Raw genomic sequence first — 14,046 nt, 5'->3', positions numbered from 1 at the left:
AGGCAAATATCTTTACAATAAAATCGACAGCTTATATATCTTTCCGAATTTTTGGCTGGTCTTTTATCTTACCATTCTATCGTAGTACTTATAGATAGCACATCTCATCAAGACCCCTTGTTGAATCAACAAGAAACGATGTAATTCATGGGGTTACTGCTCCTTGTTGTTACAATGAGCTTCGTTTAGAAATTCGAGACGCGGAATCAAGAAATCGATGCTTAAAGCAACGCGTGCCTAACACGTGACGATAATCCCATTATTCGTCGTCGCAATAATGTTTCTATTTAAAGTCTGATACACATCAGCGAATCAAAATTTCATTTGAAATGCCAACATGTGTTTATAAGTATTATTTGTCGGTTACTATACTTAATTATAATTATTAGACAATTATTAAAATATATATCTATGTGATTTTCAAGTATCTCCTAAAAATACATATTTCTAATATTAAAAATAATTTGAAGCACGTCGCAAGCGATCTTTCGCAGATAATTCTTTTTCTATCAAACACGGCTCGTGAAAAATCGTTACTCTGACATTCCCAACAGATCTTCAATCCCAAGACGAAATCACTACCGTACGTCTATGGGATGCACCTCAACCGGATGATTAATGCGCTGCTGTTCCGTGTTACCAAACTTTACGTAGCAATTTATTCGCAGGAAGCTACTTCGCGTAGTTGATCTCACGGCGAGAATCGAGATAGACGAAGTATCACGGCGGCGAATGCGAAAGTTCAATTGCCACGTACACGGCGTCGCGATGTATATAAAGTAGCTTGCACACGCTATACGCGGGGAAAACACAGTCGGAGAGAGAGACCCTCCGTTGGATCAAGGGAAAATAATGGCTCGTGGGCCGACTGATCCCTGGCCGTTACGGCGTACTTTATTCTCGTTTCCGTGACACGCTCGTCGACGAGTCGTACGGTACGTACACCTCGTAAACGACCGCCGAACGCGCCGGCCGGCAGCAGGAGACGGGTGGAAGTAAATTTCGCGCTGAATTAGCAATGACTCATTAATCGGGCCGGAGGGGAGGGCGGATAAAGCCCCCGTAAGCCACCGCGCGCGCACGCTGCACGCTTTTGTGCGCAAATTTATTTTTCACGAAACGTCACTGTTTGTCAAATTGCACGATATATATATAAATGCGATCAAAAAACGGTCGCGCGGAAGTATAAATAACGTTTTGCGCCGCATTTGCGATTTGATTCCCCACGAATTTATATATTTGCATGTATAGGTATATATACGCGCGCGGCGCACAGTGGTTATATATTTTATCGGACGTACATTCATTAAATGATAGATGCGTAACTGAAAAATTGAAGGTATATTAGGCATTATTCTGAAGCACGAAGCGATAACTCGATTCTTGTTTTGTTTATACGTAAAAGGAAAAATTATGGCTTTTAATACAATAATTTAGCCGTTGCGCACATTTTACCTGTGCAAAGTATTGGCAGGTTAAGAAGCCGGGTAGCTTGCAAACTAAAAGAAACATCGACGAAAACGCAAACACATTTTCGAACACCTCACACCGGGATCAGCCCCCCCGAGTACCTACAGGGATAATGCAGTCCCGAAGGCGCGGGCGGGATTGCTCGATGAAAAATTAAGCGGCATGTATTAAAAAGGGCGCGGAAAGAGCTTTCGGGCGGAGGGCTTTTATCCCGGTCGTTGTAAGCCACCGGTAGATTCGAGTGGCATCGCAGACTTCGACGAGGCGACATAAAGAAGGAAGCGAGCGGCGGGATGGGGCAATAATAATGGGAGGACAAACTTCCGCGCCGCGCCGAAGAGAACCTCCTGGCGGGAGGGGGGAGGTGCAGGAGAGAGCCAGAGAAGAGGAGGACCTCTCCATTTCACGAGACACAGCGAGGAAGGTATAGGAGACGAGATCCCGAGAGAACACCGTGGGAACGGTGGATGGAAATGTCCGCGGGAGGATTCGAGGGGTGCCAGATGCCGAGAGAGAGAGAGAGAGAGAGAGACGGGGAGGCGTAATAAGGACACTCGTCGAACACGGACAATGATTATACGTGCGCGGCGGCGTGCGGGGCGTGCGGGAGGCACACCGCGTGCCCCACGTGTCTTTTTAACCCGTTTTTATTCAACGAGCCCATCGCTTTTCTACCTCGCGCATGCAGGATGCGGAACAATGTGCAGGGATAAACAATGCGCGCTCAAGGGATCCGGCGTCGCGGAATGATCTACGGAACCACGGAGCGGACATGAATTATGGGGCTTTGCCCGGTGATCCGCGATTATAAGCTCGGTTAACCCCGCGGCTCGCAAAATATCAAAATGTCTGAATAGCAAATCACCCGTCATTGCGAAATTTTCGCGAATATTTCCCGTATTACGCAGACACGCGAATAAAACGGGCATCGAGACGATCGTAAATATTTTAGCAACATATCGGATCCGTGTGAAGTGGCCCTTTCCCACCCACCCCCCTCAACCCCGTGACGTCGCTCCTTGTCAATATGTCAATAATCCCGGTGCTCGTCATGTCGGATAACTTTTAAATATCGTTTTCATTTCAAAACGTCCGACGCAATTGCCGTTACCGATTCCACAAATACCCGCAACCGGCCTGTTAACTCGACTGACGCGTTATTAAGAAGCTTTCGACGCAAGTAATAAGAACAGCGTACACGGGCCGCCGCGCAATTAAGTTTGATTGAAAGGGGAGATGAACGATATCCACACGAGGGGAGGGTAAAGTAACCGCGATTCGCGTCCGTCGACTTCCATCGATTCGCCATCAGATATTTCCTATTACTGTCCGAGGTGAGAAGTTCCTCGAATGGAATGGAAACGCAACTTCCCGGCGCGGATAAACGTCAAGAAGTTTAATAAGCCCACGGAGAAGGAAAGGAACGACGGAGCGCGCCCGATGCCGACATCGTGACCTAAGGAGGTTCGATCGCCCCCCGCCTCCTTTTCCTCCTCCTCCCCCCCCCCTCGTCCTTCTGATGCGGTTGTTTACGATCGAACACGCGGAAGCAATTAACGATAGCCCGTGATTTGATTACGAGAAGTTCTGAGACCCGGGGGTCTCTGTCGGGGAGGGCCCGCCCCGTCCGTCGATCCGCGGCGAAACTCCCCGTTTGCTAGCGCGAGACCAAATGATTCAATTTCACCGCGCCAGATCCGTCCGGACGTTAATTGAATGATCGAACTTTCCAACGCGCCAGTCCGACAGGAATCGAGCGGTGCGATGGGCACTCGCGAGCGACGAGGACCGAAAATAAAATTTCATCATCATTTCACCGCGTCGGCGGACAGAACGTCTTCTAAACGTTACGCGCGCGCGCGCGCGCGCGAGAGTAACTCACGGGTCGACGGATGACACGAGTGACGACGACGCGGGTACAATAAGATCGTAACGACAGCGCGAAGGTTCGCGTAATTTATGAATTTTAATAGAAAGCTTAAAAGCCGTGCGGACCTTTTACGCGCGAAAAATGAGGTTGCTTCCTCTCCGCTCCCCTCCCCACCCTCCCCCTCCTGCCGCCTGAGTTTGCCAATGAACGAATCTGCATGCGCGCCCTTTGTACGAACTTTTCTGAGGTGTACTTAGCATGTGCGCCAGAACGTACGATTTAAATGCGCTCTCATGCATTTTCTTTCACACAGGGGGCTTTTCTTCCTCGGCGCTATATTGTCCGCCTTTTACTTCGAGTAAACGAGCTGCCAACGAATGGGAATTAAGCGGAGTTTCTTTGACAACCAGCCCGGCTCTCTGACAAAAACGCGTCATAAACTTGCATAAAAAATGTAAGACGTAATTTCCCCGTCTTTAAAATTTGTCGGACTTGATATTCCCTTGAAAAGAAGAAACGCGTATAACTATTTCGTATTTGAAGATATAAAATATAGTCGTGCGATTTCGATTCTACAATTTCCTAATGAGACCGTCCGCTGAATATATTACGCTCATTATGATAAGAGTCGGATGCATTAATACGTCAAAGCTTTTGCGTCCTCGTTGCAACAATTTCCGAGAATAACACCGCGCTTGCAAATCCCTCGGGCGTCACGCGTCCCGCAAGCACCGTCCTCAACGAAACGCTAAGCTCTAATAAGAGAGAAGTGTATTTCGAGGCTGTGAATCGTGACAGCTATGTCGAGACGAGGGCCGCGGAAAGGCGGTCTGGCGGAGAGAAATTCGCCCGGAGTTACTCCGTGGCGAATCCAGTAAGACGAAATTTGCGCGCCAGACGTTCACGCAATACGCGCAAAACTCCCCCTCCCCCCTTCCCGCCCCGTGTGCCCGGAGTCGTGAAGAAAAATTGCATCGGCGATGCGTTTTCCGCGGGGAATTTCATCTACGGGCTACACGGAACGAACTTATACTCGCGAGCTGTAATATTCCGTGCGCAAAGAGGACCCTTTCGTTTTGATCCGACAGAAAAATATAAGCTTATTTGTATTGTAAGGTAGCAAGTTGCTCTCTCTCTTAACATTTCCGCGAGAGATTAAAATTAATATACATTTGTTCACAACGAAAATTAATTTCTTCGCAGCAGCGTTATGAATTTTCAAGTATTATTTGTTAAAACAAGAATAGAAAATTAAAAATCTGAATTATCGCAGATGAGATGAACGTGTTTCTGTCGATATGTACTTTAATTTAATATTTTCTGATTACGTGAAAAATATTTCCGAATTATTCTTCATAACAATTTAATTACATTAATTTAAAATCGACATGTTCATTACGATTTTGTGACTGGAATATTTGATATGGTGAGCATCCTCTTTTAAGAATTTAACTGTCGTAAAGAGAGTGCTTATACCTTGGCTTATACTGAATTATATTTCATTAAACGCGTATGATAATTAATCCGTTAGGAAGACACAGCCACCGTGTACGCAGGAGGACAAAACTTATGATACGCTAGCATTCCGCAGTTCAAGGAACTCGGAATACCGGCAAGCAAGTAATGTCAAGAATGCGACGCAAAATTTCTTAGCGTGCAAATACAAATTTCATAGCACCGATAGTGCAACACACCTTCTTTTAATTAAGCGGCTACAATTAAACTCAAAATTAAAATGATTTTAAGCGCTCATCTAGTTAAGTATTATTTTAATTCTCATATTTTGTTATACTTATTTTTTTTTAATTCTTAATGTACGGATATATGTACAACTTTTTATCACCATATATTTCAAGAACAGACTTTATTCAGCGGAGAAATGAAATAACGTGTGTGAAACCTGAATATTATTACCCACATATGTGATCCTCTGTAAAAAATCAATTATTGAACTACGAAGAAGAGAACTTCCTATATCGCGAAATCAATTTCATTCGAAGTGAAGTCACAGACGTATCATCAAGAAACCTAATTGACTCTCAAGATCCACCTATTGAGACATCTCAAGACTGGTTTCAATCGAATTTCTCAGTAGATATGACTACGGATACCTTACTGCTATTATATGACTCGCATTAAAAAATTTTGAAAATTATATATTTTAAAATTCTTTTTCCTAAAATCTATTTATTTCTCGTCGTAGATCAGAGGAGATTTATTTAGACAAATCGATTTTTCAGCAAGTATCTCTCTCTGTTGCTTTTTCTTTTTCTTCCTCCCCCTCCCCCTTCCCCCCCCCTCTTTCTCTCCTTCCTTGATGTACTTGGACCTCGTCTTCCGGCAAAGTGCATTCGGATAAACTGCATCGCGCTGTCCGGTTGCACGTGTCTCCCACGTCCGACCTCGACACTTTGTTCGCCGAGGCGGATTATTCTCGACGGTTCGAGCCGCTTCCCTTTCGGAGTGCGTTCGACCGTTTCGGACGAGCGCGCGCACGTGAAAGCCACCACAATTCCCTTCGATAAACAGCAAACGTGCACAAATGTCCATCCCCTCGCATTCACCCGCCCTAGTCCTCGCGCGCGCGCGCGCACCCCCTTAGTTTTCATCAATCTGAACGTACTCTCGGCGAAACGTTTGCGGCGCTCGAGAGTGCTATCGCTCGCTATCGCTCGCCAGTGGGCAAGATAAAAGGGCAAACAGAGAAAGAGCGGAAGAGAGCGCCGGCGAATCCATCTTGTACGTGTTTCACCGAATAAAACGCGAGCTCTTCGTTAAAAGTGAATGCCTTATTGCACAGATTGGAAGTAAAAAGTAATTGGATTCAACGTTCGAGGAAATCTACTGAACCTTTAGCTTCTTCCATCGATCTGTGTTCTTTGCGCAAAAGAAAACAGATCAACGGAATTAAAGAAAAAAAAAAAAAGAAATTGGAACAGCGCGAGAGATCTTAAAATTAAAATTGTCTATTTTTCTTACGACACTTCCGCACATCTTTGCATTTATCCCGCGGTCTACTGCCAATTGCATATGCATATACGATCGCACACGCGTAAAAAAATTCCAAGAACATTTGTATAATGCAAAATCCTCCGCAAATAGTCGGGCAAGTACCGCGGGGCTATAGGTCCAAGTTGGACCGTCCAACACGTATGCGAGAGACGGTAGGTACTCGGGTATGCGCGACGACGATGACGGTGAGGAGTTAATTTCGCGAAAACGCATTAAACGCGCGACAACGCGACGCGGGGCAGAAGGTGGCTGAAGGACCAAGGAACGCAATAAAGGCACTCGACTACGGACGCAACGGAATAAGGGGGACGAAAAGAGAGAGACACGCACACCGGCAAGAAATGCGCGGCGATATTATATCCCTCGCTCCCGTGTGGCGTTCGAGTGCTGCGCGCGCGATCCTTTCTCTCTCTCTCTCTCCCTCTCTCTCACTGCGTATATTATCCGCAAAAATTGTCACTGACCCGTCCTACCGGGATTCCGCGGTTCACTGCACCACGCCCGTGCAAAGTATCCGACCACGCGGTACGGTATCCGCGTGTGTGCATTCGTCGATGCACGCGCACACAAATGTCCGATCGCGACGCCCGCCGCCGCGTACACGCGTTTACGCGTTCTCCCCGGCATTCGATACTGCAACTTTAAAGTACCGTAGCGGTACCGCAAACCGCTATTTCGACCCGAAATATCGATTTCGCCCGCGAAGGAGCGCCCGCTAATGCTCACTGGGAAACGCTTTTGTTTTGTCCGTTACGTGTTTTGAGCAAAAGCCAAAATTACTGATTTTGGGTAATCTGTTTTAATGTAATTCGAAACGAATAATTGTTTAAATTTTAATTAAAATACAAATTTTTATGGCTCTAGAATGTAAGAAGTAGTTTCTTTTTGCTGAGTATGTATAATAATAGAACCTACGTATAACATTCTATTGTATATATAATACTCTAATTTTAATCCGTAACTCTCCCCTATTAATGACGTAAGTTTCTAAAAAGACTTCAGTTTAAAAATATCAAAGATCGATTTCCCTACATGATTTTCTTTCATGTTAATACATCTAAGTACATCGAAAAGATTCTAATCTAGCCTAATTAAACATAACAATAAAATGCCTTTATGCAGTTGTAATCACGCTAACAAATATTTATATTAAAAAATAATAGTTTTTGAAAAATTATAATCTTTCTGAAATACTATCAACTTAACAATAAATTTTTCTAAAACGGAATATTAATATTTCTCTCTACATTTCTTGCTATGGAAGCTCAGCGATGTATTGTATCGTCAACTAAATGGCAAACGAGTAACAAGATAGCGATCACTCGTTGCTCGATTGCATAGCCAGTGTCGTTACAGTCAATAAAAGCAGGAGAGGGAGAGAGAGAGAGAGAGAGAGAGAGAGAGAGAGAGAGAAGTCGTTACTCCACGATGGGCTTGGGCTTCCCCCGCATCTTTAAGACCAGCCACCGTATGCAATACACTCCGGAGAGTGTACCGCGTGTCTGTATTTAAGTACGCGTTGCAAACGATCTGCCTCTGGGGTATGCGCGAGGAGAGACTCGAGTTCTCCGCGGCAAAAAGAAGACGAGCTAGCCTTCCGCGGCGGGTGGGTGGAGGGAGGTCACGGGGGAGAGTAAGAGAAAGGAGGACGAGAGAGAGAGAGAGAAAGAGAGCGAGAGAGAGGCGTAGAAGGGGGAGAAAGAGAGAAAGGGAGAAAAAAGGGAGAGAAAAGAAAATACCGAGAGCGGTATGCTGTGGCTGTCTCTGTGCACGTGCACGAGTGTGCCGGTACACACGGTTAAGTACACACGCGCGCACAGACACGTATATCGGCGCCGTGATACGTAATACGTGATATCGGAGAATCACCCAGTCCTGGGCCGGTTTGTGTGCCCTCACCGCCTTCTCTATCTCACCCTGCTCCTCCCTCGCCTCCTCCTCGCATCGCCGTTGAACCCGGGGTGCCCCTCTCTCGCGCGCGCGTTTCTTCCTTTCGTTCGCCCGTGTGCCCTATGGCACTTTGAACCTTTCCTACGCCACGCGATATCACGAGCCACGCCGTGGCACACTCGTATAGCAATCGAGCGTGCACCACCTTCGGATCCCCCTCCTGTACAGCTGTGTTCCTTGGTTCCTTCCTATCCCGCCGTGTTTCTCCGTTCTCCACAGCCGCGTCTTAAGGCCCGTTTAGACCTGACGATTCCCGACGGTTATCATAAAAGAGCGCCCAGCAAAGTGATATGCAAAATATCTGTATGTGTGATTTTGTTGCGACGTAGTGATAACAATATGTTATATCTCTAAAGATTTTTGTATATAATTCAACGTTTCGTTGAATGGATCCTATAAAAGACATGCTCTCCAATCATGTTCTAACGTATTAGATACAATAAAAACAAGAGAGGCAAAAAACAAATATACTTTTCCGCCGCGAGGCATTTGATCATCTGTCAGTTTTGTATTAAACTGCTCTGGTAATATGGAAAATGAAATGTATATTTAATCGAGATATTTTTAATCACGTTTTGCGAATTTTTCGCAACGCAGATTTCGTAACTTCATTTCAATAAAATACGAGATTCATCCAAGTGAAAAGGATTGAAAATCAAATATAATTCCGCATCGTTATAGCTCCGATATTGAATTCTACAAGATAATTAAAACTGGCGTTCAGTTCTCTTTATACGAAAGCCGTCCACTTAACGAGCGAAATTTCAAAAGGTAAATGCTGCGCAGCTTTTCCTATGTTATGGAAATCACACTGATCTCAGCTCACGGCTTTCCCTTTCTGAAAAGATCTCTTTTTGAGCCCGGTCGCGGGAACATCCAAAGATCGTTTTGTCTAAATGGGCCTTTATCTGTTTCTCGCGCCTCTGTGCTCGTTTCGCTCGCTCGTTCGCTCCACTTGCCCGCTCTTGCTTGCGCGCTCTGTGCTCTCATCTTCGCTCCGCGCTCTCAACCTCCTTTACTCCCGCGCTACCTCGTCCAACTTTTCCGCCGCCTTAAGGGGCCACGGTACGCGGATACGCTCTTTGTGACACGCGAATCGAGGCGTGGCTGTTTAAGGCAGGCAGGCAGGCAAGCAGGCAGGCAGGCAGGCAGGCAGGCAGACGCGACTCCGTCGGCGCGGCGCGGCGTTTCCCCCTCGGCCAGGAAATTGCGAACGTCGCGGCGCGCTTACCGTGCCTTGATTTTTCGACAGCGATTTTCCCCTTTCCCGCCGACTTCCGGCGTCTCCTTTACCTGCCTGCCCTCCTGCCGCGTTGAAGAAAGAGCAGGCAGATTTCAGTCGCCTCGAGGACACTCCTCTTGACGGCGCCCGGCGACGCAAGAAAACTGGATGAGGTCTCGCGTGCCTCCGACTTCTTCACCCGCTCGACAGACGCTATACACACAACGGCGCGAAGAAAAGGGACTTGAAAATTTAAAGGCGTGAAACACGCACCTTAGAGGAAGAAAATGCCAACTCAACTCGCTCGAAAATAAAAGACATCCCAAGTTAAAGATTACAGCCTCGTGGTATTTAATGTAATTTCTATACACATTGCGAAGGAACATGGGAAGATTATTTTATATACCTTACAAATTTTTATATATCTATATGTTATGTAAGTTATATACTCCCGCAAAGTAACAAGAAAGCAACCGCAAAAGGAAATATGTTTCACACACATTTCCTGGCTGTTACGTAACGATTTCCGCAAGCTGTTTCCGCTTCTGCCCTCGTAATAATTCTCACCGAATTCGCACAATCTACCGCGGCAATTTTCAGACTTAAAGACTGCAGGGGAGGCTGCGTGATGATGTCTGCAGGAGGACCCGGGATGTACCCTTCGCAAACAATCGATTCCACGCGAGCAAACTTGACGCAGAGGATCAGGGTCAACCCTTGTCTATTTGCCGCTAACAACTAAGTAATCGAATCTTGTAATACATTGCCGTAGACTTAGACCATTAGGTACACAGCGATATGCATATTTATGCATATTTACGTAAGCCCATGCAAGATTCATGAAGCTCGCAAATGTGACATTCGACTGGGAGCAACACGCACGGTTAGATTTCTTATCTTTGGAGTTCTTAGAAGAATTGCAAGGCGAGCGGTTTTTTTGTATTTTATAAAAGATAGATTATCTAAAAAAAAAAAAATTATATAATTGAACTCGATATAAATCTTCTCATAAATACAATTTAATTATTGTATATAAAAAGAATTACACATGGACTTCGTTTCTCATAAATTCTAATACTCTTCTAACTGCTGCATGTCTCTAGTACTTTTCTAATATCATTATTATTGACGCATTTGTGGAATTAAAAGCAAGAATTTGTAATATTCCCAAGAAATTCAATAAAGACGCCATTCGCGGGTCTTAAATACTCGGAAAATTAATGGGAACAGAGAGCGACGTTTCAGCGTCACGCGTCAGACGTCTATTAAAACCTTTTATCGATTAAGCGGATTTATAATCAATTAAGAACGGGAACGCGGATCGCGATCTTGAGTCCGGTTTTATCGATTAAATTATTATTATTGTGGTCCTTCGCGCGCGGCCCACTCAGCCATCACTCAGCCGCCTTGTCGTCCGTTTAAAACCAATCAAGACTATCGGCCGTGGTTATTAGCGTGTCGATTAAGTGCGCGCCAACGTGCAACTCGCTCGGAGACGGTATGATATTATCGCTGCCGCGCGATGCGATACAGGCGATAAACGCTACGGCAATTTTCCAACGCGCCGGAATAAGGACGATCGTTATCGGACTGATAAACAGTTTTTTTTTCTTTACGCAAATCGCGTCCCGCGAGGAAACGTATTATTACGCGAATATAACGTGCCTCGATCTGCTATTACGAAATCGCAAAATTATACAGATTAAAGTCTCCCGGTCGGTAGGATAAGAGCTTGAAATGAGCACGGAGCACCGGCTATAAACCGCGGGCACCGCGGAAAATAACTCTTTTAACGCGCGCGTGCACCGAAAGAACGCACGGCTGATTAGACGCAGATTATTTCCTACTATTTGCATCTCTCAAGTCCGACAAGTGCTGCTTACGCACGTACGCCCGGCCCGGATCGGCCGGATCGCATTATCGCGATTGCAGACACGAACACGCCGTGCCGCACATGCACGCGGCATTCCCGTGATTAGCCGACGAGCAGGCAGACTAATTACCGAAATATCGGGTGCAACACGCGAGTATTACCTCGTACGTCAACATTAATGTGTAATAATGGCCGGGGCATCGTTGGCGCGCAAACTCCGATACACACGTGCGTGAAGCAATAGCGCGGCGCAAATAGGAGCGACGAGCGGGGGTTTGGGGCGCGAAGGGAGAGAGAGAAATAGAGAAGACAAAGTGACGGATGATTACGTGTCAAAACGCGACATAACCGTTTCGCGTCGTGGAGCGGATCGCGCGGCGTGACATGATTGCGACCCGCACCCGGGTATAGGCCGCTACGATCGGGACCGCGCGCGACCCCGCGCCGGGTATCTTCGCAGCCCCCGCTGATAAACGAGCCTGTTGCAAATTACTTTATCGCGACTGCACTTTCAGCGGGCTCCCTCCTCGCCCCCTCCGCGCACGGACCTCGATAAACGTCCCCCTCCCGGCGAGATGCATTATTCAGAAGACGCTATTCGGCTAAATTGTGTACCGACTAATCGAAAAAATAAAAATGCTTAACGACGTGATTGACAAATAATCGGATTATTTACAATTACGTAAAACACGCGATTCCGCGGCGCGATGCGTCACCGGAGCGATCGATATTGTCTAGCCGCGTTCGGCGAAACAATGGAAAAGAAGCAAATATCACGCGGATATCGGTGAGTATATACGGAGCTGTAGCACAATTGCTTTTTGAAATTGCGGTATTTACACGGTAGACACAGGAGTGCATGCGAAAACGATTGCGAATCCCCGAAGCGATTTGCCGTTCTCGTTTGCCGAGCCCGTCGTTCGCGATCGACTCGCCGGCCGATACCTATACGCGATTAGCATGTACACGCCACGGCTGGATGTCGACGATTAGAGGCGTCGTAAACGTGGCGATTTCCTTGAAAGACGCGCGCGCGAGCGCGGGGGAGACGAACTCCATCGATCTTAACGCACCGAGGCCGTCTCGAGATGTACAATGAGTGGCAAACAAAAGCGAGCGCGCGTCCACGCACCCACCCGGCCGCTCGCCCGTCCGACGGCAATCAATTACGGAATTGCTGGAGTCAGGCGGTTTTGACTGGGCCGTGCGGGCAATTTATCAGATTAATCGCGGAGGAAGTGATTCCCGGCGGATGATGGGACCAACGCGCGGCCGCGCGCGCGCGCGCGCGAACGGCCTCCATATGTCAAGAAGTGACCAGGTGTCGGCGTCCAGACCGGCCGGCCTGGTTAGAGAGAGAGAGAGAGAGAGAGAGAGAGAGAGAGAGAGAGAGAGAGAGAGAGAGGGCGAAACGTGCGACGGATAGGCAACGTGTGTAGCGCACAGAAAAGGGGGTGGTGGCGGTGTATGGACTGGCACCACCCGCGCGGGACACGCGATATCGAAACCAGCTGTCGATCGGGGACGTATCCCCGAGTATATCGTGCCGTTTCCGCGCGCGGCCACGCTGTCCGCTCTGGTACGAGGTCCCGTCCGTTGCATTCCCACCAGGGAGAGCAGACTGCGTGCAGACGGGACGCGCGTACAAAGGCGATATATCGTCGCGAGGAGGCCGCAATTTCGCCGTCGGTACGCAATTTGCGCGGGCGGTTATCTCGCGGCAGGGAGACGATACAACGGCGGAGGAACGGCGATAAGCGCGCTCGGTGGCGCTTTGAAGTACGAAAAGTGCGATAGCACGGCTCCGCGCTAATACGCTGCGTCGCGTCGTAAAGTCGTATCTATTGTGTGGCGTTACGAAACATACGTCTCTCCGATAAAGCGGATGTATTCTTATACTGAACGATATCGCGATATAGAGAGCGATATAGAAATACGAGAGAGATTACATGTATAATATCCTGCAGTGTATATAATTTCATATACGCAAAAGTTTGGAAATGTATAACGACTTCAATTACGCGGAATGATATATCTAATCGTGCAATTATATTAACATCTGATTACAATCAACTGTATTATGATATACCTATTTTATAGCGTATATATAGCTATGCTCCAATTTCAACGAGCGGGGGGATTGGAGGGGGGGGAGGGGGATACGCAAATATACGCGCAAATACGCATATGATTGATTATAGCAGAACGGCAATGTATTTTTCATCGTCGATCCCGCTAATGACTCGCGCATAGAAACGCGAGATCCCGCGGCATGCAAAATGTGGCGATAGGAGAACAACGGGGGGAGATTTCGCGGGCGCAAAACTATACGCGTTCCGAGCGCGCGTCGAAGTGCGTACAGTGTACGAGCGGAGTGGTTGGCGAGGGGGGGGGGAGTAGTAGATTGAAACTCAATTATTGGTCGTGTTAACGGGCTTGGCACCGCATCATCCATTATTTTCGGATTTTGCCCGTGCGGCTAGGCGCATAAATTACGCGCGCCGGAGTTCATCATCAAATATACATATATTATTCGCGCCGCGTATTCCGGCCACACAGCGCTCGCGCGCGTCATTCTTTAGTATATATAAAATCTACATCCCACTGGCCCCAAATGTCCCCGGTGCAACCACCTGGACGCGATATACC

General features: G+C 47.2%; 1 protein-coding gene across 1 annotated transcript in view; it reads right to left on the bottom strand.

Moving 5' to 3' along the window:
- LOC105456115 (E3 ubiquitin-protein ligase TRIM9) overlaps positions 1-14,046 on the bottom strand; it is a 90,502-nt gene that overhangs the window by 72,091 nt on the left and 4,365 nt on the right. The window lies entirely within an intron of this gene.

Source organism: Wasmannia auropunctata, unplaced genomic scaffold (assembly GCF_000956235.1).
Source record: "Wasmannia auropunctata unplaced genomic scaffold, wasmannia.A_1.0 LD335767.1, whole genome shotgun sequence".
NCBI classification, from domain to species: domain Eukaryota; kingdom Metazoa; phylum Arthropoda; class Insecta; order Hymenoptera; family Formicidae; genus Wasmannia; species Wasmannia auropunctata.
This window is presented reverse-complemented; position numbering and strand designations above follow the sequence as displayed.